General features: G+C 44.7%; 1 long non-coding RNA gene across 1 annotated transcript in view; it reads right to left on the bottom strand.

Moving 5' to 3' along the window:
- LOC132534925 (uncharacterized) overlaps positions 1-22140 on the bottom strand; it is a 150038-nt gene extending 127898 nt beyond the window's left edge. Inside the window, exons 1-2 of the long non-coding RNA XR_009546685.1 lie at positions 21927-22140; positions 17096-17308 (exon numbers count right to left, since the gene is read on the bottom strand). This is a non-coding gene — a long non-coding RNA (uncharacterized LOC132534925). The remainder of the gene's footprint in view (positions 1-17095; positions 17309-21926) is intronic.
- Positions 22141-24552: the final 2412 nt, after the last annotated feature.

Genomic DNA, 24552 nt, shown 5'->3' with positions numbered 1-24552 from the left:
GAACTGTGTGGAGTTGTACCCCTCTTATCCTATGGTTTCTGTCAGTGTTTCCTTTTTATAAATAAAAAATGTAGTGTAGTGCTTAGTATAGTGTGGGAAATAGTTTAATACTGATTCCTTCATTAGAAAATGAATATATATATATATATATTCTAAATGTTGCGTGTTAAGTTCCTTATTGCAAACAATGGTGGCTCTTTTATCTTTGGGAACTCATTTGAAATCAAATCATTCTTCATGAGTATTTTGTAGGTGCCAAGCAAAGGACAAAAAACCAACTCCTTTATGCTTCTCCAGAAGAGAGTTCTGTCTTTGAGATCTATTCTCTGAATAACTTTCAAATATAAAAAACAGATGTATTAACTGCAGTCAACATGTACATTACAAGGCTACAACCTAAAAGATCCTATGTCTCAGGGGAGGGAGGTATGCTTTCAGGTCCTGGTGCATGATGGTGGAGATGGTGGAGGAAGACCTAAGGGGGGCGGTGAGTGTTTTGTAGAAAATTGAGAAATTTAAAGGAGAGGTAATTCCAGCCACGAATATTATATCCTGCAAAATTATCCTTCAAATATGAGGGAGAAATAAAGGGTTTCTCAAATATTCAAGAACTAAAAGGAATTTGCCGCAATCAACCCCACCTTACAAGAACTACTGAACCGAGTCCCACAAGAAAGCAGGAAGTGAAGGAATACAAGTTCCAAACACCAACTTGCAGATGTTCCATGATGTCAACCTGACTCGCCTGGGCAGACGACCTCAGCAGTGTACCCTGGAGCCCCACCTCTCCAGAGCCCTGCCCCAGTAGGGAAAGATAGGGACAGGCTGGGAGTATGGATCAACCTGTCAGTGCCCATGTCCATAGGAGAAGCAATTACAGAAGCCAGGCCTCCCGCCTTCTGCACCCCATAATGACACTGGATCCATGTTCCCAGACAGGTAAAGAATAGGAAGGCTTCCAATGAAGGAGGTGGGATATGGAACTCTGGTGGTGGGAAATGAGTGGAATTTCATGCCTCTTATTCTATGGTTTTGTTGATACTTTCTATTTTACAAATAAAAGAAAACTGAGAAATGTTACATATATACCAATGACTGTTGTCCCCCAAATAAGAACTCCAATGTTTTGATTAATTAATGTTGTAGTATAGCTAACTACCTCCTCTCCTTCCCAGCTTTTCTAATCTACCATCATCCCACAGAAGTTAAAGTATTTATCATTTCATAAAAGTTCTACCAGTAGCAGAAGACCCCTTTACTGGCAGAGCCCTAAGCTGAGTTTAGTAAGCATGACAGATCCATGATGTGATGGTCCCATGACCAGCTGGGGTGAAGATCTGGGCAAGGCAGCTCAGCCCGTGTCCAGTAGGATGCCCACCCTAGCACAGATGAGCCCCAAAGCACAGCTATATTTTTAACTGTCATTCCAAGTGAATTTATTATTCCCAAGATGTGAACTTACTGCTATGGGTGGAATCGAAGGGTAAATAGCCCAGCTCTCACACCTTGGACAGAATCAGTCAAGCTTCAGTCTCCCACAGTAAGAAGAGCCCCACATACTTCCAGTGGCAACTGGCTCTTGAAGTTATTTGGTATTGGATTCCATCTGTCCTTGCTTAGGGGACAGGATTAGGGGAGGATTGAGAGTCCCATTCCTGAGAGAATTCTGTGTGCTTCCTGGGACATTTCCTTAAGTCAACAACTCACATCTAAACACGTGTCTCAATGTCATCTCCTTGGGGAGCCCAAATGAAGACTAGAGCTAGGGAGAAATTCTCATTGACTTAAGAGAATTCCCAGCTCTACACATTTTGCTAATTATCTCATAAATGTGCTTCCTTCTTTACCAACCTACTATTTCAAGGGAAATTCAAAACCTCTTTTTTTTTTTTGCCTTCAGTATTACTGCTGGGGCTCAGTGCTGGCTGGAATTACAAATAAATGGCTCCTGGAAGCCATTTTTCCTTTGTTTCTTCTTCTTCTTTCTACTTCATTTTTATTTGACAGGAACAAGAAAATTTGAGAAGGAAGAGGAGATAGATAGGAGGAAAGAATGAGGAGAACGAGAGATACCTGTAGACCTGCTTCACCACTCATGAAGCATCCTCCCTGTAGATGGGGTGTGGAGGGACTTGCACTCTGATCCTTGTGCATGGGGACTTGTGTGTGCACTCAACTGAGTGTGCCATCACCTGGCAGGAGTTCAAAGCTTCACTCTCTCCCAACATGAGCAATCAATAGCTTCCTAACTCTTCTCCTTTTCTATATAACCCCTTCCCGTTCATTTATCCCACCACGGTTGCAGGGTTATCTCTGTATATTTTAAAACTTACTTCATTCATGCTAGCTTTCAAAAAAAAATTCCCCACTGACTGTAGGAAAGCGTGTGGATGCCGTAGTCTAACCTGTTAGCCCCAACTTGATTTGGTGACATTTTCCATATCCAAGCCACCCTATTCTTAACACAGACCCCCTATGCTGAATCCTTTATTTTCCCGTCCATGGTTCAAAGCCAGCTGGGAGCATGCTCTCCTACTACACTGTTTTCAAAAGCTGTGTTCCAGTTGTCATGTAGGTTCCTGGAATGCTGAGCATTGGTTTGATCTTTTGGTGCTCAACAGAGGGGAGGACTCAGCTCTAAAATGCCCAGCTGAGAGATGCAAGATGCTGAGAGTTCTCAGGGCAGGTATCAGAAAGGGCAGCACCACAGGTGAGCATTTCTCAGCAGGCCAGAGTGCTCTGCTGCAGGCTGTCTAGACTCAGCCCAGTAGTGTCTAAGAGGGTCTTAGTAACAAGGAAACGCTGACGTTGGAAGGCAGCTATAAAATGAGCTGTAAAAGGTAATATCAAAATATTTTCCTATGATCTCTTTAAAAATATAGAGGGACCCTTGCTCCCATGGTATGTCAGACTCCAGCATATCAACAAAAGTAAAACTTTATAACCACTATTTCCTCCTCCTCTCCTTCCTCCTCCTTCCCTCCCTCCTATTCTTCCTCCTCTTCTTCTTCCTCCTCCTCCTCATCTTATTATCTCACTATACAAACGACCACAGTTTATTTTTTTCTTTTATTTTTTCTTCTCTTTTCTATAAATTTATTTATTTATTTATTTATTTATTTTTACCAGAGCACTACTCAGATCTGGCTTATGGTGATGCAGAGAAATGAACCTGGGACTTCGGAGCCTCAGGCAAGAGACTCTCTGTACATAACCATTATGCTATTTCCCCACACACTCGGCCACCTAGGACCACATTTTCTAAACACAAAATACTGAGAGCAAATTTTCTATGAACATATGCACACACACACATGCACACACACGCACACATGCACACGCACACACACATGCACACACACACGCACACGCACGCACACATGAACACACACGCACACACACGCACACACACACGCACACACACAGAGACACACACGCACACATGCACACACGCACGCACATACACGCACACACGCACACATACACGCACGCACACACGCACGCGCACACACGCGCACATACACGCACACACGTGCACACGCGCACACACACTCATGCACACGCACGCACGCACACACATGCACACACACGTGCACACACGCGCGCACACACACACATGCACACACACACATACACACGCACACACATGCATGTCTATTTTGTCAATGAGTCACCTCAATCACTCATTTTCGGGCACTTTCTCACTTCTGAAATGGAGAAGTGATAGCACTAACTTCAGTGGAGTGAGTGTTCTGAGCATGAAATGAGCTAAGATAAATAAACTGGACAGCATACCTCCAGGCCCAGAAGAGTTATAGTGTGTTTTCCTTATCATTATTATCACCTTCATCATGGAAGACCAGGCTTCTAGAGAAGGAAGTGGATGCAGAGGCCACAAAGCAGGGATGGGCCAGAGCAAAGGCCAACACCCATGCTCACAGCCGCCTGCTGTGTTGCCTCTCCCACTGCAAGTGCATCTGAAGCGCCCACGGGCCTTCCGGGTCTCTGCACCTTTGTATGTGCTGTTCCTCTTGATCAGCGCATCTCCGTGCATCCTTTAAGTCTTGACTGTTCCGTGTTTGTCGCATGGAGTTATGTCAGTCTGACTGACTGCTAGATTATGGACTCTTCCAGAGCCTTCTCTGCTACATCTTAATCATCGCGTGACTGTCAGCACATAGAAAAGTACCTGCCATATGGTTACTTTCTAAATACACATTGAGTAAATGTAAATATGAACATGTCACTATATGAATAGATTGGCTTCATCTAAGAAAAGTGATGAGCATTTCTTTCATTTAAGAACCTTGGTGGTTATTTCTGAAAGCCTCGGGATTAAACCACACTCACTCCTACAGTTTACCTTATGACTGGGATAGAGAGGGGTTAGAGTCAGGGGCTGGGTGATGCAAATAGTACTAAGTGTGAGGACCCTGGCAAGATTCAGGGTTCAAGCCCCCAGCTCCCCCACTCCCCACCTGCAAGGGGAAGCTTAGCAAGCTGTGAAGCAGGTCTGCCAATATCTATCTTTCTCTCTCCCTCTCTGGCTCCCCTTCCTCTCTCAATTTCTCTCTGTCTTATCTGATAAAAATGGGAAAAAATGGCCACCAGGAGCAGTGGATTCATAGCGCTGGCACCAAGCCCCAGCAATAACCTGGAGGAAGAAGAAGGAGGAGAACGAGAAAGAGAAGGGGGAGCGAAAGGGGGAGAAGGAGGAGATGGAGAAGAAGAAAGAGAGAAAAAAGAAAGGAAAATCATAAGTGTAAGGGCTGGAAGATAAGGACCCAGGTTCAAGCCCCCAGTTCCCACCTGCAGAGAGAAAGTTCTACAAGAGGTGAAGCAGTGCTGCCGGGTGTCTCTCTGTCTCTCTCCTCTATTCCCCCCTTTCCCTTTCATTTCCTTCTCTCTCTATGTAATAAATAAATAAGTCTAAATAAAATCAATGAATGAAAGAGTGAAAAGATATGTAGGAAGCCACAGTTTCTAAAGAAACAACATTCAAATAGTTCATCAACAAACAAAAATCTCTCCAAGTCATTAATAATCAGAATTCCAAATGAAAATCACAATAAAATACTCTATCACCAGAAAGACTAACATTGAAAGACTAGCAACACCAAGCCCTGATAAAGAAAGGAAGCCACAGGAATTCTTATGTGCTACCTGCAGGATTTTTAACTGACATAAAATGGTTTCTCTCCTTCTTCTTCTTCTTCTCCTTCTCCTTCTCCTTCTCCTTCTCCTTCTCCTTCTCCTTCTCCTTCTTCTTTTTTTGTGTTCTCCTTCCCAAAGTCCTTTGCTTTGGTGCAACTTTTTTTTAATATTTATTTATTTATTCCCTTTTGTTGCCCTTGTTGTTTTTATTGTTGTAGTTATTATTGATGTCTTTGTTGTTGGATAGGACAGAGAGAAATGGATAGAGGAGGGGAAGACAGAGAGGGAGAGAGAAAGATAGACACCTGCAGACCTGCTTCACCGCCTGTGAAGCAACTCCCCTGCAGGTGGGGAGCCAGAATCGAACCCGGATCCTTACACCAGTCTTGCGCTTCGTGCCATGTGCGCTTAACCCACTGCACTACTGCCCGACTCCCCAGTTTCTCTTCTTGATGAGCTGGAATTAGCCGCAAAAGTGGAAGACACACACTCTATGAGTCCTGAATTCCAATCCCAGAGACCGTCCCAACCAAAGTGTGTGCATATATGTGAGGCTTGTGCAAATATATTCACAGCAGCATTATTCACATGATCCCAGAGGAGAAACAAGATACAAGTCCACCCACAGAAGAACGGACAAAGTGGTGTATTTGTGGGATGCAGTGTTAATCACGGTGTCTACAAGAATCTTGCTATGGGTAAAGCTCATGAACAAGACTTTGGGGGTTGGGTGTTAGGCACACCAGGTTAAGTACACATACTATGAAGTGAAAGCACAAGGACATGCACAAAAATCTGGGTTCAAGGCCCCACTCCCCACCTGTAGGGGGCTCACTTCACAAGTGGTGAAGCAGGTCTGCAGGTGTCTATCTTTCTCTCTCCCTATCTCCCCTCCTCTCTCCATTTCTCTCTGTCCTATCCAACAACAACAACAACAATGGAAACAAGATAGCCTCCAGGAGCATCTGGTTTGTAGTGTAGGCACCTAGCCCCAGCAATAACCCTGAAGGCAGAGAGAGAGAGAGAGACAGAGAGACAGAGAGAGAGAGAAGAGAGAGAGAGAGAGAGAAGAAAGAAAACTTTCAATCAAGGGAGCATGAAGTGCTTGCTTAACTTTTTAACAAGACCGGGACAACTAAGGAAGCAAATGGCAGATGAGGAAATGCATCTCTGTGTTCTCTTAAAATGCCAATTCATGAGTGACACCAAAGTTACAGAATTAGGATATGAGCCTTGTTGGGCCTCCCATTACATACATCCTGGGTCGGTCGGGTAGCCCTCCCATACAGTGACTGCTGACATCATAATCTACTCACACCCTGGGTCCTGCAAGGAATAAGCCATTAATGGGTCACAAGTGTTTGCTCTCTCTCTCTCTCTCTCTCTCTCTCTCTCTTGCTCTCTCTCACTGAGAACAAAAGACTCGGTCCCCCTGGAAGGAAGCAGGGCTTTGAGTCCCTGAGATCATCATCCTCCTGTTTCCAGGTCCCTACCAATTGCTGGAGCTACATTCAGCCCAATTAGGCCAGGGAAGAAGATGTAATAGCATAACCTTGGGCCATAGTCAAGAAAGCAGATTCCCTTCTTAACTGGTAATGCTTGCTTCCCAGGCAGCTGCAATTTCATGACAGAGAAATTTCGTGAAGCTCAAGGGCTCGGGAATGCACATACCCCTTAGGATCTCTCCCACCAGCTCCAGGAGGCAATGTCACAGCTAGAATCCGCACCTGGCTCTGGGTGACAGGGACCAGACCCTGGATAAGAGAGGCCCATGGCAGCTGGAGGAGCAAGGTTCCATGTCCAGCTGCTCATCCTTCCTGTCAGAGGCCTGCTCTGCTTCAGTGCAGACAACCTTTCTCCCCCAAATGAGGATGGGGCCAGCTACTGGCTAGAAAGTATAGGAGCCCTCTCTGGGCTTTTCGGATTCTTTTTATTATTATTGTTTTTAATTGAGGAGGTTAGTGGTTTACAATATGGTTGTTAATATCTGAGCCTGTTTCGCTCCCTCCCAAACCCTCTCTCCCCAGAGTCTTTTGCTTTGGTGCATTACACCCTGCACAGTCCCAGGTTTGCTTGGTGTTTATGGTCTGTTTCTTAAGTTCCATTTAAAAGTGAGATTGTTACAGGTTCAAGACTCAAAGCCAACCGATTGGGGTCAGTAAGGAGGAACTTTATTAGCTAATGAGCCACAGAAAGAGCCTGTGCTCTCAAAGAATTCTGGGCCCCAAATAAAGGGAAGGTGGAGCTTACATAGGGAGCTACAGGGCTGAGGGCAGAAAGCTCATCACAGAAGCAGAGGCTGCAGAGGTTAAGGGGTGGGAGGGTCCAGTTGCCTTAGTTACTATTATCTTTTCTTGCATAGCTGTGTCTGGGGGAAGGTTAGCCTCTGGACTTCGAAGTTTCATGGCCTGTCAGGAAAGGATATACCACTCAGTGGTATGTGGCTGGGGGAAGGGGGGTGTTCTCAAGGCCTCCTGTTATCCTGTTATCTGAAGCTTCTCTTCTTCCTACTGTTTGGTTAGTTAACTCTTTTTTTTTTTTTTGCCTTAACATTCTATTTCAAGATCATCTGGTATTTGTCCTTCCCATTTTGACTGATCTCACTTAGCATAAGACCTTCAAATTCCATCCAGGATGAAGGCAAAGGAGATGACTTCATCATTTTTGATAGCTACACTACACACTACACACCACTACACACCACAATTTTCCTAGCTATTCATCTGTCCTTGGAGATCTGTGTTGTTTCAAGATTGGGTTATTACAAACTGTGCTGCTATTAACATAGATGTACACAGATTTCTTCAGATGAGTGTGTTCATTTCTTAGATCAAGGATTTGTCCCAGACATGAAAGGCTGGTTCAATCTACATAAATCAATAAATATGTTCACCACATCAACAAAAGCAAAATCCAAAGCCACCTGTAGGCATGGGTTCCTCAGTTGAGACCAGGGTACCGCATATGCCAGAATGATTCTCTGGTCTCCCTTTCTCTCTAGTCTATCTCATGGAATAAATTTTAAAAATCAGTCTTACAAAGAAGACAAACAAGAAACTGGAGAAAGTGATCAACTTCCCTATCTTCTGACCAAATAAAGCAAGAAAAAAAAGTCCATAGAGAGAAAAGAAAGAGGGGCTGGCACCCAGTAGAGTGCACACATTGCTGTGCATAAAGACCCAGGTTCAAGTCCCCAGTCCCTACCTGCGGGGGGGGGGGGGCTTCATGAGCAGTAGAATAGGACTGCTGCTCTATTTCTCCCTCTCCATCTTCATATCCCTCTTTCCTCTCAAGTACTCTCTGTCTCTATCAAAAAGAAAAAAGAAGGGGGGAGAGAAAGAAAGAAAGAAAGAAAGAAAGAAAGAAAGAAAGAAAGAAAGAAAGGAGGGAAGGAAGAAAGGAAGGGTAGAAAGAGACAGTGGAGGCACAAGAGGTAAGGGTCAGAGAAAATGAAGGAAAGGCTCTGGAGACAAAAAAAAAAAAAACAATGAATGAAAGATCAAGGAGAAGTGGGGGTTAGGGGGAGTGAGTAAATTAACCCATGAAAAGCAATTCAATTCAGTCCCAGGGGCTGGGCTGTGGCAAACTCAGATAAGCATGCATAGCACCATGCACAAGGACCCAGGTTCAAGCCTCTGCTCCCCACCTTCAGGGAGTCCTCTTCATGAGCAGTGATGCTGGTTTACAGGTGACTCTTTCTCTCCCTCTCTCTATCTCACTTTCCTTCCCTTCTCAACATCTCTCTGTCCTGTCAAATAAAAATAAGGGGGGAGGTGGGATGGCTGCCAGAAGTAGCGGATCCACAGTGCAGACACCAAGCCCCAGCAATAGTCCTGGTGGGAATTTTTTTTCTTTTCAGTCCCACACAGTAATTTCTGGCTTTGTCAAGCATAGCTCACATAATAGGTATAGGGTGAAGGACCAAATACGTTGGTTACCTCCACCCCAAATTCTCACTGAAACTGCAGATAAGGAGAGTGGCCTTTTGTCAATAGGCTGTTTCATATGGTGAAGGGGATTTGACAGCAGATGACGAGATGGTGTTAGAGCTTGAGTGGAAGGCTTATAAAGATTATTTGGCATGCTCCAGGTGGGCTTTATCCAATCATGTGAGTCCTTCACTCCGGAGAACATGTTTCACCTGGACATGCTAGCGTGAGAAGGATCCTACAGGGGCCGGGCAGTGGAACACCAGGTAGAGTACACATGTTGCCATGCCAAAGGACCCTGGTTCAAGACCCCACTCCCTACCTGCAGAGGGGAATTTCACAAGCAGAGAAGCAGTGTTGCAGGTATCACTCTTTCTCTCTCTCCCTCTCTCTCCCCCTTCCCTCACCCCCTTCCCTCTCAAGTTCTCTAGTCTCTATCCAAAATAAATAAATATGGGGAGTCGGGCTGTAGTGCAGCGGGCTAAGCGCAGGTGGCGCAAAGCACAAGGACCGGCATAAGGATCCCGGTTCAAACCCCGGCTCCCCACCTGCAGGGGAGTCGCTTCACAGGCGGTGAAGCAGGTCTGCAGGTGTCTATCTTTCTCTCCTCCTCTCTGTCTTCCCCTCCCTCTCTCCATTTCTCTCTGTCCTATCCAACAACGACAACAACAACAATAACTACAACAATAAAACAAGGGCAACAAAAGGGAATAAATAAATAAAATAAATATTTTAAAAAATTTAAATAAATAAATATGATTTTTTTTTAATGTAGGGGCTGGGTGGTGGCACACCTGGTTGTGTGTGTGCACATTACCATGTGCAAGCACTCAGATTCCAGTCCCCAGTTCCCACCTGCTGGAGGAAAGCTCCCCACATGGTGCAGCAGCATGACAGGTATATCTCTTTCTCTCTCCCTCTTGATCTTCCCCCTTCCCTCTTCTCTATCCAATAAATAAATATATTTAAATCAAAACAGATTTAAAGAAGGGATCCTACATCTCTCTGGGTCTGTGATGTAGAGCTACATGCAGGAAACAGAGAGAAGACACTAGAAGCTGGAGAATGCCGGGAGACAAACAGACTCACCCCCCAAAGCACTCAGAAATGAACATACCCTTCATTTTAGCTCATGGAGACCTGGGTTAGGCTTCTGGTTTCCAGAATTGCCAGACCACACGTTTGTGTCTTTAGCCACAAAGTGGGCAATGGTTTGTAACAGCCCTGAAAAAATGAGCACACCCGGGGACTTCAAAAGTGGGGGAAAGTATCAAAAATTGGTTTCCCATTTAAAGCCGGAATGGAATTGCTTTTCCCTCCCTGCGACACAGAGAAGGGTGGCTCACAGGCTCATTAATATGCAGAAAGGGTGGCATAATTACTTGCCACAGGTAACCCCTCTCCGGCTGCATGAACCGAGCTAATGTGCACATTCCGGCAGCACTGTGAGAGGGGCCCTGTGAGCAACCCCCCCATCATAAAAGGAAATATTTGAATAATATGGAAATGCACTGGATGTTATTAGCAAGATGTCAGGCTTGACAGGCTGTGTTATTGTGAAAATAAATGAGTTTTGACACAAATAACTTAGGTATGCATTGACTATTTTTTTTCTTCTTCTTCCTCTTTTTAAGCAAACCTGGGAACACTGTATTATTGGGTGTTGTGTGTGGTAGGTTTACAGAGACCTGGATGGCTATTAGGAGAGAACCAGAGTGAAGGATCGCTTATTAATGTGTTCATTAAGCTGCTCAGAGGTGTAACAGTCATTACTCTCCCCCCACACACCCACTCCCTGCATGTACACTGTTCCTCTTGCATATTTAATTAACTCTGGCAGCCAGGGTTTATGAGCATGAAGGGAGCTGTCTGGAAAAGTGAAGTTGGAAATAAAGAGAAATCAAATTGACATCATTGGAATAACAATTTTGGTGCTGTATCTGTTTGTTTGTTTTTGGCCACCAGGGTTATCACTGGAACTCAGGGCCTACAAAACACCACTATTTCCAGAAGACTTTTTTTTTTCTTTTTGAGAATGAGGGGGCAGAGGGTAGAAGCAGTTAGCATAATGGTTATGCAAAGAGATTCTCATACATGAGGCTTCAAAGTCCCAGATTCAGTCCCCTCCTAAATCACTATAAGCCAGAGCTGAGCGGTGATCTGGTTAAAAAAAAAATACCAGGAAAGGAAAGGAAGGAAGGATTATGGCTTGAACCGGGGTCACACACAATATCAAAACAGCACACTATCCAAGTGAGCTATCTGCTGGGCCAGGCCTTGGACTCTCCAGCATGAGGTCCTGAGTCTGATCCCCAGGACTGCATGTTCCAGAATGATGCTCTGGTTCTCTCTCTCCCTTCTTCTTTCTCTCATGAGTACGGAAATCCCTCTCTTTTTAAGTTATGTTGATGAAGGGGCAAGAGATAGCTCAGCTGGTAGGGCATGTCTTTTATCAGCCATGGGGCCCAGAGTCTTACTCCCAGCACCATGTGAGAATAATAGGATGAAACCTGACAAGTAATGAAGCAGTGTTAGGGAGTCTCTCCCCATCTCTGTCTCTGTTTCTCTGTGTCTCTCTAACAGTTTGGCTTTAATCCAAATAAAAAGAATGAAAAAATTAAAAAAAAAAAAAAAAAGGAATAGCCTGGCAGTAGTGAAACCATGCATGCCTTATACCTCATAACGGCAAAAAATAAGCAAGTCAATAAACAAATGAAACCACTGATAGACTGTTTGCAGCAGAAGAGGAAAGCGGCGAGCAGCTGGGAGCCAGGGGGAAGGGGCAGTATTGGAGGGGGTCACTCACTTCAACTGGAAAGCATTAGTTTGGCCTGGAGTTAACTGTTGGGTTTCTTTCTATGCAAAAATACATCATGACTTATCCAACAACCCAATATTATTATTATTATTATCAGCATCCTCACTATTCTTATCATTTATCTTTGCCACCAGGATGATCGCTTGTCTGAGTGCCTGCACAATAAGGTGATCACTCCCCAGTGCCTCACTCTTCTTTCCTTTCTTTCTTCCTTCTTTTTTAATCGAGACAGAAACTGATAGGGAAAGGAGAGAGAGAGGGAGAGAGAGAAACAGAGATGCCCGCAGCACTGCTTTACCTCTCATGAAACTTTCCCCCTGCAGGTGTGGAACCTAGCGCTTGAACCCTAGTCCTTGTGCATAGCACTAGGTGCCTTCTGCCAAGCCTTGCTCTTTGCAGGTGGAGTTAAACCCTTGCTAGAAAGTATCAGTGACCTGCATTCACCTGTCCTCCACGGTACCAAACTGTAGTGGATTCACTGTGGTCCCTATCACTGACATATGTCGAAAGGCATAGTAGCCATGCATGCAAGGGAAGGAAAACCATCCGGATGATAGAAACACAGCATCCACTCTCCCATCAAACAGATGAGCACATAATCACAGCTTTCATCCTGCAGATAATTATAATTGCCTGCTGGATACCCAGCACCGTCCGCTTGATAGGTGTGCAACCTTTGGGTAAGAGGCAAGCTGAGGGGAGTCTGGCTGTAGCGCAGCAGGTTAAGCGCAGGTGGCGCAAAGCACAAGGACTGGCAAAAGGATCCCGGTTCGAACCCCGGCTCCCCACCTGCAGGGGAGTCGCTTCACAGGCGGTGAAGCAGGTCTGCAGGTGTCTATCTTTCTCTCCTCCTCTCTGTCTTCCCCTCCTCTCTCCATTTCTCTCTGTCCTATCCAACAACGACAACAACAATAATAACTACAACAATAAAAAAAAACAACAAGGGCAACAAAAGGGAATAAATAAAATAAATATTAAAAAAAAAGAAAAAGAAAAGAGGCAAGCTGAATATTTCACTGATAATATTCAGGTGGCCTCGGGTCCATGGGAACTCTGAAAGCCACTGGGAGCAGGAAGCCAAGGCAAAACAAAACAACAACAACAACAACAACAACAACAACAAACATGCTTATAGAGGCCTGGGAGATAGCATAGAGCTTGCAAAGGAGAGGTTTCCAGGTTCGATTGCCAGCATCACCCATAGCAAGAGTTGAAAGCTGCTCTAGTCAAACAAAACAAAGCAAACCTGGGGATTTGTCCACACCCAGAATGCACACCCAGGTGAAACCCAGGGATAAAAGCACAAGGGAAATAAGGCAGAGACCCTTGCCACCCTCATCTTCTCCCATGTGGAGCTAATGGAGTTGATGGAGTCAGAGAGGGCTACTCCGCATATGCCTTTGCCCTTTGGGGTGCTCCTCTCTCTTCAGCCCTGTGTTAGTGTCACCCCCCCACACACACACACACACCACCACCACCACCGCCAAAGCTGCAGTAGGTCAGAGCATGACCAGTTTAGACAGGAGCTCGCACTGGCTGCCCACACACAGGGCCCCAGGAACCCCAGTAACAGGCTCATTTAGAAACAAATCAGGGGTTAAGTAAAAAGTGCATGGCAGAGGCAAAACAACAACAACAACAACAACAGGCTGCCTTTCCCCCTTCCTGTCACTTAGAATTAGCAAGGGACCTTGAGCAGCCGGTGTCTGAACCCTGAGATGTCATTCAGGGCCGCCTCTAATTGAAGCCAGGATAAATGGAGTGGAAAGGCAGTGTCTAATCCAATCACAACATGAGAAAGGTATTTTGACATGTAAATTACAAACTTCCTGTGTATTTTGTCTCCTCAATTACACCCTCCCCTGTCATGGTTTTTTTCTTCTTCTTCTTGAAATTATATCTTAATCTCCCAGTCTCCTAATAATGATGTCATCATTCTTGGGCCCTGAGCACTGTGTAATGGTATTTCATGGGACACGCCAGTCATGATTAAGTAAACGCCGGCTCTGTCCCCCATGATGCCACTGCTCACAGTGTGCAAATATGCCTACTGTCAGCTGCGGCTCTGTAAGTGCTATGGCATTTTTTGCTATGTTCCCACTCTCTGCTTCCTGACTACTGGGACCACAGTTTGGGAAGCACTTTTGAACAGCTAATGGGATTCCTCTGTATTTAAGTTGGGAGTCCCAACGCTTTTCTTTTCCTAATAGGCTGGATGATTTGGTTTCCAATATAAATCTTGCACTGGTCTCTCCTGTGAAACTCTCTCTCTTTTAGAATCTTATGTGAAATAAATTAAATACATCTTTAAATGCTCATCACGGAGGCCCACTGCAAAAGCATTCTGCTGCTGCTCTTAGAGAAAGAGCCACTGTTGAAATCACAATGAGGCATGAATTAGTCAAGGAAAAAAATGCCAACTTAACCAGCAGAGAGAGTTGGTGCTGTGTGGTAGGAAATGCCACACTGGCTTTAACCCTGTGCCCTGGATTTCCAGGTAGGGAAATTGCAGCCGAGGGGTTGGGCAGTGGTGCCCCAGGTTAAGCGCACATACTACAAAGTGCAAGGACCTGCACAAGGATCCCAGTTCGAGCCCCGTCTTCCCACCTGCAGGAGAGGTCATGTCACAAGCAGTGAAGCAAGTCTGCAGGTGTCTACCTTTCTCTCTTCCTCTCTGCCTTTCCCTCCCCTCTCAATTTTTCTCTGTCCTATCAAATAAAATGGGAAAAATAGCCACCAGGAGCAGTGAATTCATGGTACCAGCACCAAACTCCAAGGTTCCCTGAAGGCAAAAAGAAATAAAGAAAGACACAGAGAGAGGGAAAGGTGGGCCAGGTGCTAGCACACCCAGCTAAGTGCATACATTACCATGCTGAGGGCCTGAGTTCAAACCCCCACTCCTCACCTGCAGGGGGATGCTTCTTGAAAGAGTAGATCTGCAGGTATTTCTCTCTCTCTCTCATTCTCTCTCTCCTCTCCTCTCTTCTCTTCTCCTCTCCCCTTTCAGTTTCTGTCCATCCTATCAAATGTAATAAAAATAAAATAAGAATAAATAAAAACATTTACAGATAACTAAATGCTATGTTTACCAAATAAAACACTCTTCAGCCAATCTGACCTAATGGCAATGTACCCCACTGGGCTGGCACATCCCATAATGCCTTCTGTTCTTAGCTTTAACATAATAAAGAATCTGTCCCACTAGTGTAGAATATTTGTGTTTTGCAAAGGGATTTGAAACTTGCAGGACAAAAAGAAGTTTCCAGAAAGCTACCCAGGAGGATGTAGCCAGAGAAATCACAGTTGCAAAGGCATAGCTACAAGAACTAGTCTAGAGCTGGGAACCTAAGACACCCCCCATAGGCCCTTCCATCCACCTCTAGCTAGAGCTGTGGCCCTTTATCCCAGCTGGATATGTGGTGTCTATTCAAGAAGAACTAAACCAGGTCAAATTTTAGTCCTAACTAGGTCCTTTTTAGCACCATTCTGAAAGGCGCTTGCCCTGAGCAAGCTCAGGAGCTGCAAAGACTCCCCAGTGCCAGAGTGGGCCTCAGGCAGCTAAGAGTTGGCATTTAATGTGTAGCACATGAACAGGAAATTCAGTGCCCAGGCCTAGCAATCAGTAATATAGGCACTGGCATTTTTATCAGAGTGCAAAAGAGAAAGCAGTGATTTACCAGCCCCTGGCAGTAACAGACACAGAAGACAGTGTTACGGAAGACGCTCTGGCTGAAGCTGGAATTCTTAGCATTTGTTGGTCAGAGAGGCTGAGCGACCACTGCAGTTGTCAATCTACAATCTACTCCATGGAGTAATGGTGGACCAGAGTGTTTCCTACTGGTTAATTGTTTCCTACTCCCTAAGGGAAGTGAGACTGGGAAGGGAGGTCAGAACCACATTGTTTTTTCATGAGGGTCCATGCTGCTTAACTGGCTTAGATTAGCTGGAAGGTCAATGGTAATAGAAAATACTCAGGACTTTGGCCGGCTGACCCTTAAATCAGTACTCTGTGCAAGTAGAGTTTGTAGTTTATCCCAAAGTTACACATTTTGCCCATGATCTTTACCTGCCTACCTGCGCCCTACCAGTGACTTCTGAGAAAGCATAGGACATGCTCTCAGACTCTCACCCTGTCTTGCCCTAACTTACTCTGTTGTCAGAAAAGTGATGATGCATTTTTGCATAGAAAAACATGGGAAAAAATGATGTCATAACTTTTCTGACAGCCCAATAGAATCACACCTCTCTCTCTCCCTCTATCTTCTCTCTCTCTCTCTCTCTCTCTCTCTCTCTGTCTTTACCAGAGTTATCATTGGAGCCTCAATGCCTGCATGACAAATCCAGTGCTCCTGGTGGCCATTCCCGTCAGGCCAATGCATCCAGGAGCCTAGTCCAGCTCCCCTGGAAGGAAGGGCCTGCACTGTCTGAGAGGCTAATCCCAACCAGGATTCTCGACCACAGGGAGACTTTCTCACAGGATCCCAGCCTAGCTTGTATTTCACAGTCTCCCAGAGGGGGGTTGGCAGGAAGGAAACTCTAGTTGAAGATGGTTGGAAGAAGAGATGGACATGACACAACAAAGCAGCCCTAGCTCCCAGCCCCACCCAGCATTAAGGTCAGCACTAAGCATTAAACTCCTCTGACAACTCCCTCTAACAGGGAACAGAACAGTTCATCTCTTCTTGTTTGTTTGGCTGTTTGACCAGAGCACTGCTCAACTCTGGTTTATGGTGATACAGGGGACTGAACCTAAGACTTTGGAGCCTCAGGCATGAGAATCTCTTTGCATAACCATTATGCTATCTCTCCTGTCCTTGGAACAGCTCATTTCTGTCTCTGGTTTCTTTTCTTTTTAATACTTTATTTATTTTACTATTCTTATGTTTGTTAATGAAAGAGATATACCGATACAGAAAGAGAGAGACCAGAGCACTGCTCAGCTCTGGCTTATGGTTTTGCTGGGAACTGAACCTGGGACCTCAGATTGTCCCCACTTCCAAACCAGACCAGGAACACTACCAGGAAAAGGCATGTAAGCCTTACAAAGGTCAGAGTGCTAGGAGGTGCAATTTTTCTTTTGGTTCTGGGGGTCCAGAGATCTTCAGGCAGGAAAGCAGCACCTGAGTGTGAATCCAGACCTGGACACAGGTATCCTGCTCGCCAGCTCAGGTGAGGCACAAGGGTGTGGACTTACCCCACAGACACATCATTTGCGCAGCCAAACAGGCACACGAGAAATCAGCAGGTGTCCTCAGGCCTCCTCTGTCTGGGTTTTCTTCCTAAACGTATTCTTAGGTGGGGAGCGTCTCTGACCAAGAGCAATCAGACTCTGGTTACTGAATATCCATTTACTGTACATTTTGTATCAGCAGCTCATGAAATCATCCTCAAGCTGCATCTGTGCTCCCTGCCAACACACAAAATGTGATTTTTAGTAGTTTGTCAGAAAAATTACCAAAGCGAAAAAGAAAGAAAACTTGCTGACAATAAGTTCTATTCTCACTGCTTCAGTAGTCCTCAGGTGGGGTATGAAAGCCTTTGTGTGCTCAAGTGTTGGCTTATTACTATAACTGGTAATATGGCTAAGTAACAACTATATGATCGGATGTTTAAAAGACTTAATTATATTGGAAGAAACATACATACCCCCATGTTCATACCTGTATTATTCACAATAGCCAAAGAGTGAAAGAAGCCTAAATACCCATCATCAAATGACTGGCTAAAGAAGTTATGGGGTATATATTCCATGGAATATTATTCTGCAATCAAAAAAGATGATACTGTGTCCTTTAGGACAAAATGGATGGAACTGGAGATGACTGTGCTCAGCAAAATAAGCAGAGAGACTGGGAGTCAGATGGTAGCTCAGCTGGTTAAGCACAGGTGGCACAAAGTATAAGGATCCTAGTTCGAGCTTCCAGCTTCCCACCTGTAGGGGGGGTTGCTTCACAAGCGGTAAAGCAGGTCTGCAGGTGTCTATCTTTCTCTCCCCCTCTGTCTTCCCCTCCTCTCTCCATTTCTCTCTGTCCTATCGAACAACGACAACATCAATAACAACAACAATAATGACTACAAAAACAAAAACAACAAGGGCAACAAAAACGGAAAATAAATAAATATTTTTAATTATTTTTTAAAAAAGAGAAGAAAGACAATTACCAGATGGTTCCACTCATATGTGGAATCTAGAGATCTGACTTATATGAACTTGGAAAAAGAAAAAATCCAAACAAAGCAGAGACAAACAAAACTGCCTCCAATCTCTGGGAGGTTGGAGAGTGGGGATATGGAACTTTGGTGGTAGATGTGGTGTGGAACTATACATCGCAATCTTATAATCTTGTAACAACAAACTATTAATAACAAATTAAAATTTGGGGGCTGGTGCAGTGGTGCACCTGGTTGAGTACACATGCTCTATTGTGCAAGGACCCAGGTTAAAGCCCCTCGTCCCTACCTGTAGGAGGAAAGCTTTGCAAGTGGTGAAGCAGTGTTGCGGATGCTTCTCTGTCTCCCTCCCTCTCTATCTCCCCTACCTTCTCAATTTCTGACTGTTTCTAGCCTATAAAATTAAGATAATAAAATTAAGATTTATTTTAAGAAAAAGAATTATTTTTATGAGAAAGACCAGAGCACTGCTCAGTTCTGACATGTGGTGATGCTGAGGCTTGAACCTGGGCCTTCAGGCAGGCAGGTCCTCTGCTCTCCCACCCTGAGCCATGGTGACAATATATATAATCTCAATGAATCAAGCCATTGGTCCATACACTGCCAGCTATGAGACTGGATGAAAGCCCAGCTCATTTGCACTGCAGTTGGAACCAGCTCTTACATTCCCTGCCACTTCCTTTAGGCATGAAGTAGCCCTCCTAGGACAGTCAGCAGAGCAAATCTACTTTTTGTGGCCAAGACACAAAGCAACAGAGGTGTATTGCTTCTCTATCATCTCATTTAGTGGACAGCACACCTGTAGAAACCACAGCTACTTTGAGGTGCAAACTCCCACTGGGAAGACTCAAAGTTGGTGGAATGAAAAGCCTGTTCCCAATGGGAAGTCCAAGTAGACTAAAAAAAGTGGGCTAAAAATGCATTAATTTAATAACAGCACAAATTAAGTGTGATTATAAGCAATTTGACACAGTGGCCTAGAAGGGTAGGGTGGCCTGAAGGTGAAGACTGGGGATATGTACAGAGTCCGTAATCAGCCCATTAGAAGAGGGCTAATTATAGGGTGGAGGACAGAAACCCCACCTTCCTAGATGACCTACAGGTGTTGGCTTCTATATGTGTACACGGAAAACCCACATAATGAAGTAACCGGTGTCACTTCAATTTTTAAAAGCTTTGAGGAATGGGGATAGGAAATATTAATTAACTAATTAATTATGAGAGACTATTTTTTAATTTAATGTTTTATTGATTTACTAATGATCGACAAGACCATAAGATAAGAGGGGTACAATTCCCACTATGAGAGAGAACTCTATATCCCATCCCCTCCATTGGAGGTTTTCCTGTTCTTTATCCCACTGGGAGCACGGACCTAGGATCATTATAGGATGGAAAAATATGGCAGAAGTTGAGGAACATGCTTGAGTCCTTTGTCAAAATATTATATTATACATTTTTCTTACTGCTTAAATTATCTATCTAGGTTAGGGTATAGTTTCTTTTTTCTTTACAGCTAGTATTTTTTTTTTCTTTATTTGATTGGGGATAGAGAGGGAAAGAGAAACGTAGACACCTGCGGCACTGCTTCGTCACTTATGAAGCCTCTCCCCTGCAGGTGGGGCCCAGAGGTTTGAACCCAAGTTCTTGCGCATGCTACCATAGGCAGTCAGCCAGGTGTGTACCACTGTCTGGCCGTGTGGATGTCTAGTCTGAACCAGTACCTAACCACTATTTCAAATGGCAGCTGGTTTCCTTTCAGAGAAAAGGGACAAGCTGTGTTAGACTTTGGCAGCTTCATTTCCTTCCACACATAAGAGAAAAAGGGACCATAGCCAGATTCTCCACAAGAACACTTACAGAATGTTTTTTAATGGAGTTAGACTGAGATTTCAAATTTCAGATCCTGAAACATGGTAATGGAGAAGGACCTAGGCTGGGGGTGAGAGTATTATGCAGAAAACTGAGACATTTTATACAGGTCTCAACAAGTGTGTTGACTAGAAACCATTAACCCCTCCAACCAAAAAAAGGAAGGAAGGAAGAAAGGACATGAAGGCTACAAAAAGTATCATAGACAGATTGAAAGAGAAGGACTGAGGGAGAGAAAGGTACAGAAAGAGAACACACCTTGAGAAATAAAATCCAAACGAATGACTTCGTCATTTCCTAGTCAAGTTAAAGACGGGAAATGAGCTTACTCAGCAGGAAGACAGTTTCCTTAGACTTGCCGGTTTTGCTCTGGGTGCTCGTGGGCTTTGAAAAAGAAAATTCATCTTCCCTGCCTCCCTGCCTCTGTCTAGTTGTACTAATAGCAGGAACTGGAAAGCACAGGTTCAGAAACAAGTGTCAGGCAGGGCTGCCTGTTTGCTTCAATAGGTGTTGCTCTACTCCCATCTACTGATTAGAAGCTGCTACTTCTCCCCTGTGTGCCTCCTCCACCCTCCCTGGACGGGAGCAGGAGAATCACTAACTTGAGAGTCACTTCATCTGACAGATTCCCAAGCCATGCTGTGCGTGTACATTCTGACAATAATTAACAGTTCACGTTTAGCAACAGGGAGGTACTGTGTTCCTGCTATTTATCCCACTTTTGACAATCAAGGAAAAAGGCAATTATCACCATTTGAAGCTGTTTCCTCTCTCTCTCTCAGAATGTCAGTTTATTTAGACAAAAATCACACATGTTTGTGGAGTTCCTCCCCCCCCCCCCCACTTATTGTTTGTGTTCTATTCTTGTGTGTTTTGGCTTGGTTTGGTTCTCTTTTATTTGGTTTTCTCTTTGATAGAGACAGAGAGAACTTGAGAGGGAAGAGGATTTGGAGAAGGGGAGAGAAAGAAAGAGACGTGCAGTTCTTGCTTCACTGCTCAGGAAGCTCCTCCCCTGCAGGTGGGAACCAGGGCTTGAATCTAGGTCCTTGTGCACTAATGCGCACACTCAACCTGGTGTGCCACCACTCAGCCCCTTTCGTTTGGTTTGAGTGGTTTGCTTTGTTGGTTGGTACTTGTTTATTTATTTGTTTGTTGAATCACAAAGGGATTGTTTTCTCACTGGGTTAAGGCGTAGCTGGGCAGGGCAGTAAATGAGAAGCAAAATGAATGAATTAACAGGCTGGGCCCCCATCATAACTAAGGTCCCCCAACTGTGAGCTTATAGCATATTCTTATAGCATGGTCTTATAGCATATTCTTAGCTGTAGTAGAGGATTTTTCTTGAATTCAAGGTTTTTTAAAAATATTTTTTAACTTTATTTCTTTTTTTCTTTTTCATGCCTCCAGGGTTATTGCCAGGCTGGGTGCCTACACTACAAATCCATTCCTAGTGGTCATTTTTCCATTTTGTTGTTGTTGTTGTTGCCATTGTTGTTGTTATTGTATTCTTATGGTTGTTGCTATTGTTGTCGGATATAACAGAGAGAAATCAAGAGAGGAGGGCAAGACAGAGAGGGGGAGAGAAAAATAGACACCTACAGATCTGCTTCACCGCCTGTGAAGTGACCCCCCTGTAGGTGGGGAGCTGGGGTCTCCTTGAGCTGACTCTTAAGCTTCATGTCATGTGCGCTTAAGCCAGTGCGCTACCACCTGGCCCCTGTATTTCTTTATTTAATCTGATAGGACAGGGAAAGTGAATTAAATAGGAGAGAAGGTGAGAGGGAGAGGGGGAGGGAGAGGGAGAGAGACCTCCAGCACTATTTCACCACTCATGAAGATTTTCCCCCGAAGGTGGGGACTGGGGGCTTGAACCTGGGTCCTTATGCATAGTAACACATGCACTTAACCAGGTAGGTGCACCACTGCCTGGCCCCAAGGATATTTTTGAAAAGCATCTGAAAGTCACACAAAAGACAGCTCACCTGGTAGAGCACATGCCCTGCTGTGCTGAGGCTCAGCATTCAAGCTCCAGCACCAGATGGGAACACTATCAGTGACATCAGAGAACCTCCATGGCTGGTGGAGTAGTGCTGTGGTGTCTCTCCTTTCTTTCTTTCATACACAGTATCCCCAAGAAGCAAAGTATAGAAAACAGGGCTAAGGACACTGCTGCATGCATGAGGTTCTCAGTTTCTTCCCAAACTGCATCTAAATGAAGAAATAAACACCCAGCCATGACATCATCCCAGACAATAACTTGGATCCACCTGCATATCAGATTTCAGACTCAGGGGAAAAAAAAACACTAGTATAGCTACAGGCCCTTTGGAATATAACTAAAATATGCCTACTAGCTATCTACAAAATGGAGAGCCCCCTAACTCTTCATCTGCACTATTCCAGCCTTTAGGTTCATGATTGTTCAATAGTTTGTTTTGGCTTTGTATGTTAACTCTCTTTTCAAACACCAGGTTCCAGATGCTAGCATGATGCCAAACAGACTTCCCTGGACAGACAACCCCACCAATGTGCCTTACAGCTCTGCTTCCCCACAGCTCTTCCCCAGTAGGGAAAGAGAGAGACAGACTGGGAGTATGGATGGACCTGTCAATGCGGGGAAGCAATTACAGAAGCCAGACCTTCAACCTTCTGCATCCCACCTTGATATTGGGCCCATACTCCCAGCGGGTTAAAGAATAGGAAAGCTATCAGGGGAAGGGAGGGGATACGGAGTTCTGGTGGTGGGAATTGTGCAAAGCTGTACCCCTCTTATCCCACAGTTTTGTCAGTGTTTCCTTTTTATAAATAAAAAATTTTAAAAAAGAAAGAAAGAAAGAAAGAAAGAAAGAAAGAAAGAAAGAAAGAAAGAAAGAAAGAAAGAAAACAGGCAGGCCCACCCAGGAGATGGCTCAGTGGATGAAGAGTAGAACTCTCGAAGTATGAGGTCCAGAATTTGATCTCAGCTACCAAATGTGCCATAATCACACTCTGACTCTCTCTCACTCTTGCTCTCCTTCTCCTTCTCTTAAATGAGTAAATAAATCTTTTCAAGGGGCCAGGCAGTAGTATAACTGGCTAAGTGCATATGCAACAAGCCAAGAACCCAGATTAGAGTCCCTAGCTCCCCACCTGTAGGGGCATGCTTCATGGAACAGGTCTGCAGGTGTCTCTCTTTCTCTTCCCCTCTATCTCTTCTCCCCCTCTCAATTTCTCTCTATCCTGTCAAATAAAAATAGAAAGAAAAGATTAGGGGAAATGGGTCACTGGGATTGGTGGATTCTTTGTGCAGGCAGGCACCACGCCCCAATGATAATAACCCTGGTGTGTGTGTGTGTGTGTGTGTGTGTTATTTTCAAAAATAAATCAATAAAAAGAAGAGGTGCAAGGAATTGTTTCTCCACAATACCCCCATGAACCCTATTTAATTAACTACCAATGGTCTGAGGATAAACTTCTGTGACATTTTTTCAGGGTCTTCATTTCCATAGTGGCTAGCTATTAACTCCACCTGCCAACCAAAAGATGACGGTTTACCTTTCAGTTAAGTCCACAAGATGAGTTCCCTCTGCAAGAGATGTAATATCTATTCTATCTCAATTCATCACAGCTCTTTAATCAAAGTGCACACGCCACCTCCCCTGACTGTCCCTCCATCAAACGCCGACCTAGAAATCTGACCCTGGACTTCCCTGAGCCGCCAGCTAATTAAGAACCTGGTCATCCCACCTACAGACTTGGAGAAAAGGGGCCAGGAGAGCTGCCCTAAAGAGGTGGCCTCTTTATGGAAAAGGGTCTTGAAAAGAGGTCAGTGGTAATTACCAAGCAGCAAAAAGAGTCCATGTAACACAGTGTGGACATGATTAGCCCATAAAACATTTAGAGACTTAAAGCATAAAACACAAGTCATTTGTGTTGAATGTCAAACTGAGATAAAGCAGCCCAGCATGGTGAAGGGTACCTAGACCATGGGGAGCTCCAGAAAAGACCTTGGGTTTTGGAGGAGGGGTGCAAACACCCAACCTTCTCACCCGATGGCTGCATGACTCAAACGGATCACAGGGGATGTGTCCCGTGCTGGCTGAATTTCACAGGTTCAACTCCAGAAGTCTTTCGAAAGGGAAGAGAGACAATAAAGGTGGATCCTACCACTGTTGCACCAGGTATAGGCTTGTCACGAAACAAGAGAGACAGACCCCAGAACTTTGCCCTCCCAGTTCAGATTGATGGCTCCTTTTCACTTCCAGAAGCTTCTTGCCAGCCAGTTCTTCTTTCTGTTCATACAGTGGTAATTACCAGTCAACCGCCATGTCTGATACTCAGTTGAAGAAACAGTAGTTCAGGAAGCTGGAAGGTGGCACACTTGATTAAGCACCTGGGCTCAAGCCCCCAGTCCCCACCTGCAGGGGAGGAAACCTCACAAGCAGTGAAGCAGGTCTGCAGGTGTCTCTCTTTCTCTCTCCCTCTCTATCTCCCTCTTCTCTCTCAGTTTTTCTGTCTCTATCCAATAAATAAATAAAATAGTCAAAGATGAAATAAAGAATTGCTTAACTCAAGGAGGGAGGGGAAGTGTGCTGAGCTGGATTAAAGGGGCGCACCTGCTGGTCTCCA

Source organism: Erinaceus europaeus, chromosome 20 (assembly GCF_950295315.1).
Source record: "Erinaceus europaeus chromosome 20, mEriEur2.1, whole genome shotgun sequence".
Taxonomy (NCBI): domain Eukaryota; kingdom Metazoa; phylum Chordata; class Mammalia; order Eulipotyphla; family Erinaceidae; genus Erinaceus; species Erinaceus europaeus.
This window is presented reverse-complemented; position numbering and strand designations above follow the sequence as displayed.